Here is a 6,000-nt window from a genome sequence, read left to right on the forward strand (position 1 = left end):
ACTGACGTAGGTGTGTTAGGCGAGTCGGGTCGTTGGTCGAGTGGGTAGAAGGGCCGCATGCACGTGGGGGGGGGGGGGGGGGGGGGGACGAGACACAGGCAGTTGGGTGAGCGGACAAGCTGCAGGGTGAACAGTCGGGCGCCCCAACGAGCTGGGCAGGGCGACCACAGTTGGGGGATGTGATCCTTTATTTTGATGCATGGTAGTTGATTTAAACCTCACGTAGATGGAATAAATAAGCTTCATTGTTTTTTGTTACTAGTTCTTATATAGTGACCCTAAATCTGGTGAACATATGGGATCTTGTATCTTGATGCCACATGCTTAAAATCTCAAAAAAAAAAGATGTAAAAAATTGCACAAATATAAAGACATTACACATTTAGCTTTCTCTTCGAAAATGATACTATTAACATGAATAAACTATTCAAATGAAAAATAATGGCATATGTATTTAATCGGAAAACAAAACTTGAGAAATTGTACTTTTAAGTAATTTCATAATAAATCTCTAGAGAATTTTGCATGTCGCTAAACATAAATGTTGTACCAGCTTCATTCCATGAAATTGTATCATTTGTGTTCGAATCATCAAGCAGCTAATATGTGTTAATGAGACTATTCTAACCAGCGTTCCATCGTTGTTTTCTTTTGCCAAAAGAGCCATGGCATGGCACTATCAGAGAACTCAATTTCAAGCCTCAGGAATCGACAACAGAGAGCCCATACATATTTTCATTGAACATTACGAAATAGGGCGAGTAACATCCTTTCAAAATATAGGAAAACATGTTCCTAAAACAAATACCTTCTCAATTTTCTTGTACAAGGGTCAGTTCAACGAAATCCCCCTTGAATAACTAACAGACGGTCTGAGTTACATAAAAACAGAAGCTCTGAATTACATAAATTCATCTCCACGATGACTTGTTTACGACCCCGTGCCAAGTTCAGAGTCTAAGGAATTAACTTGACAGGGAAATACCCCAATCAAGATGGGGAGTTGATATCATATGCAGGAGGTTTATAAGTAGTTTGGGCAGTGCGAGTGGTTTTACAAGCGTAGCAAGTTTCAGTGGTTTCACAGTAGGCTTATAAATCTAGATCCTCATAGTATAGGTGGTTTCAAGGTTTGAGACAAGAACTAGTGATTTCATAGGCACAACAAGCATTGCTTCATAGTATAGTTGGTTTGACAGTCTGAAACAAGCACTAGTGATGTCATAGCATATGCAGGAGGTTGACCATTAGTCTTGGGAGCGTTGGTGTTTGTAACATAGCAAGCACCATATGTAGGAGGTTTATCATTAGTCTCAGAAGCATTGGTGGTTGTAACGTAGAAAGCATCAGTTGTTTCACAGTCATATACCAGAACTAATATTCACAGTTTGAGACAAGGATTAGTGAAGTCATAGCCACAACACGCATTTTTTCACAGTATAGGTGGTTTCACAGTTTAAAAGCATTGAGAAACCATTGGTTTCAATTTCCAACCTTCCTACACTTTCAGTACTATTGCAATGTTTCGTGGCTATAAAGAGGTTGAAATTGGTTTCTGCTCCCAAGTATATATCATCATCCAAAAATTCAACTCCCATCATCCATTTTTTAGTTTCGTCACTGATGATGATAAAACTTCCATGGGTCTGATCTCAGAAATCAACAATATGACCATGATGTACACACTCACATTCAAGCTCTCTTGAACGGCCATCATCATGGGTTATCCATTTGTACAACTCGATGTTTTGGTTGATTCCTGTAACCAATTTTCCATCCAATGAATTTGAATTTGGTAACTATGCCATCAAGTGTATCATGAAACATTTTCAAGTTTTTTATCATCGAATATATGCACAAAACTGAAATGGTTCACTCTTTTTCTTAGTGGAAACAACAAATGTCTGAGACTACTCCTGATAACAAATACGATGGCCTAGTTCCCTAAGAGGTACATAATGTCATCTTATATTGACCCAATAATAAGGTTGTCTTCATTTACTATCACAACAGTGTCAGGAAAAGCAATTGTATTGAAAGAACACATGCCATTAATAGTTGTGAAGTGGACATTCATATATGTCAATCTAGAGTTGTCACTATAAATCACTGCAGCCAATTCTGATGATACAAAAGATGAATCTTCTTCTTAAAGAGAAACGTGGTAAGGCTAATTTCTTTTGTACCCAAGGCGATCTTGTTCATAACAGAACACTTTTTCTCTCCATTGCTCATATCAATTTTAAACTCATATAAATTCCCATCACCAAGACACATAGCAAGTATGGAGTCTCTTCAAATCTACAAAGCAGAATAGACTGAGGTGGAACATTTAAAACACGTCTAAATTGGGAAGAGAGTAAATACTTATACTATAGTCTTTTCACACTCCAATAATTTCAAATTCACTCTGAGCGGGATTATCACCAAAAGGATTTAGGTCAAGGCAAGATACATCAAACTCAATTTTCCAAATGTTTCCAAGGATTTCTTTTCAATTTCCAGGTACACTAGATGACCCCTCCAGTGTTTATTAAAACACGAGTAGCATTAGTTGTTCCTAGAATTATGGAACATTTTCCATGAGACATTGGCCATTGAAACTATAACATTTTAGAATATGCACTTACTAACCTCACAAAACTGGATGTTATCTAAACAAGTTGGTCATGTACAACATTGTGACAAAATAATCTGCGAACCTTTGTGGAAAATCCTTGTATTTCTGTCTCTTGTAGCTCATTCTCCAAGTTCATCGAAAGTATGCGTGTCTCACCAATGAAGCTGATGACCAAAATAGGATCAGAGATGTCAAGAGTTGAAGAATGTTATGACTGTATTCCCTTGATGGCTGCAAAGTTTACAGATGCCCTATTGTTGAATCTAATGCCATATATGAGTCTTTGAATGGAACCATAGTTGTATACTCTTGAACAAGTTACAAATTGTGCCCCTGTACCTGGATGGCACCAATGTTTACAAATGTTTCCAGAACTTTCACATTTGAACTTGTAGCATTATGTTGAAGATGCATTTGAAATTTTATAAGTTGTGAATCAAGACCAGTAACCATATAATCATCTTTATGAATTATGGAAAGTAAATAGAGGTTCCTTGTGGCGTCACCCAATAAGTATGTACAGCCGTCAACTCTTCCATAATCTTTAGTAATAGTCATAGATTTGGAAATTGCAGTGGAATCAAATGCAATGCAATAAACTATTTTCCATTTACAAATAATGATAACTCCTCTCAAAGGCATGGCAACTGGTATTAAAATACCAACACCATAATATACATTTTCTTGCGACCAAGGCCCCTTCTTAAATCTCTTGCCATCTAGATCAATCTCGTAGGTCTTCACATGGAGTTCATCTATGTCATTAGGAAAAGACATACCTGGTTGATGGTACAACACAACAATTGTGGGATTCAAATAACCATATAAGAAATCCATATCCAAAACTATAATATTCTCAAACTAGATACTGAAAGAGTCCCTGGGTTGTCCATTGTTATGCAATGGTATAAATTTGAACTAGACCTCATAGGTGTGGAATCTTATGGCCGTACAATGTGGATCAATGATATGAATTATCTTCCCATTTTCTCCAAGACATCGGATTGGATCCTTCACATATCCCGTTGCTCTCGTGATAAAGTGACTAGATTCAACATCGCACTGAAGAACCCAGAACTTATATTTATTTGTTGAAATGAAAAGATAATCTATTGGAGGTACTAAACACCTAGGACCTTCATTACTGGCACATGCAAACACTTAGTTAGAGCATTTACTGACATGTAAGGCTTCAACATTGGAATCTTCACCAGATTGGCGCCTTTGACTATCCATCCATGCATGGGACTACATGCAAGATCTTTTCTACATGATTTACTCCTTGATTTGCTCCTCCTTTCACTCCGCAACTGGATAGTTCTCTCCAAAACTTGTTGTAGGTGTCAAGTCCTCTCATTGATCAACACTATGGTTCATTACCTTGGGATCTTCACCCAATGATGCATATTAGTTGAATCTCATGTAGTATATCATGGGCATTGTAACCTATTTTCTGTTAATCAATAAATATTTTTGTTCTTTCAATGTTTTTAGTGTTTTTGCTTTGCAAAGCTGTGTGTTCAACCTTTACTAGCTAGATTCATCTGTGCAGGTTTTCTAACACATTTACATGGTATCAGAGCCCATATGTTGCTAGATAAAAGGTGCACCGGTACTTTATTTTGCAGGTATAATAGCTTGGAGATCGAATATCAACAGAAAATGGAGTTTCCTAAAGCATCAATCCTAACACCATACAACTATCATGAATGGAAGGACCAAATGGCTCGATAGCTTTGTCAGAAATGGTTGTACAGGATTACCATGGCTACAAAAGTGGAACCCACTTCAGCTAGAGAAAAATCCAAGTACCTCAACCGCATGGATGAGGCCCACGGATCCATATGCATGTGCATCTCCCAAAAGTTGTAGTTTCATCTATTTGCCTACAGTACTCCCAATGAGAGTTGGAAAAAGGTTGAAGAACTCTACGAGAAACAGGATGAGATGAAAGGACATCTACTCAAAGTGGAGCTTCTCTCATTGGATCCACAGAACTATGAAAGAATTCAAGGCTTCTTCACCAAATATAATGATCTATTGCTGTAACTCAAGGGTTGTGGAATTGAAAAATCCAAGGAGGAGAGTCACCAAGTTCTCTCTATTATGTCAAATCTTAGACCAAAATACTCTGTCTTTGTGTCTACATTTCATTCAGTAAGGCTCAGAATAGGTAAATCCTACACTATGCCTTCTCTCAAAGAGTACATGGAGTCCCTCACTTTTGAGCAAGATAAACTGATTGGCATGGGGGGAAGCAAGCCTCCAAAAGTGCATGCACTTGCTATGCATGATGGCAGCCACAATAAAAATCACAGATCTGATTCAAATCAGAAAAATCAACAACAAAAAGATGAGGGAAAAGCACATTCCCATCCAAAGAAGGAAGGGTACACCAAGCACTTCAATGACTCCTCCGGCTCCAGAAATGAGAAAGGGAAGAAAGGAGGCAAATGCACCTACTGTCACCAAGGATTCCATCTAGAATCCTCTTGCATGAAGAAACAAATTGACCAAATGGCAGAAATCCTTCAGAAGCACAACCTTGGGGACCACATCCCTCAGGGCGCCAAGAAGAAAACTGAAGATCCTCCACACAGGAAAGGCAACAATTTTCATGATTTAGTTGCAATTAACTCTTCCCCTGATGCATGGATTATAGATTCTGGTGCATTGCATCATATGGCTACTGCAAAGGAAGTCTATTCCTCTTTGGATGTATGTAAGGGACCTCCCATCCTAATGGGAGATGACTCACCTATTGAGGTCAATAGAAACGGTAGAGTGGAACTTTTACATGGAAGCTTTGAAGATGTGCTTCATGTTCCAAAACTTTCGGTAAACCTGCTTTTAGTTTATCAGATCACTCATTCTAGCACCAAAAAGAGAGTGGAATTCACTCCAAATGCAGTGAACATATATGACTTACATAGCACCTCGAAAATTGCAACTGGTGAGGTAAACAATGGAGCTAGACTGTAGACCTTTTCTGAATTTATTGAATCTGAATCCTCCTTATTTCTTACACATGCTAATGATAGTAGTAGGCTTTGGCACGAGAGGTTTGGTCACTTAAATTAAAAGTATATGCAACAGCTAAGAAAGCATGAGATGTGGAAGGCTTGCCAAATATCAGTTTCTCCAAAGCAGTTTGTGAAGGTTGTGTCCTTGGCAAACATCTTAGAGAAATGTTTGACACTGACAAGACTCACAGAGCATCCTCTCCTCTAGATATGATACATAGTGATCTCATGGGGCCTTTTCCTCATCCTTCCATCAACAAAGCAAGGTATGTGCTTACATTTATTGATGATTTATCATGGTATACTTGGGTGTATCTTCTCAGGGCCAAATTTGAAGTTTTTGCGCACTTTGAAGAT

Source organism: Pinus tabuliformis, chromosome 7 (assembly GCF_031772625.1).
Source record: "Pinus tabuliformis cultivar Carrire ecotype Pingquan chromosome 7, CPIR1, whole genome shotgun sequence".
In the NCBI taxonomy this organism is placed as follows: domain Eukaryota; kingdom Viridiplantae; phylum Streptophyta; class Pinopsida; order Pinales; family Pinaceae; genus Pinus; species Pinus tabuliformis.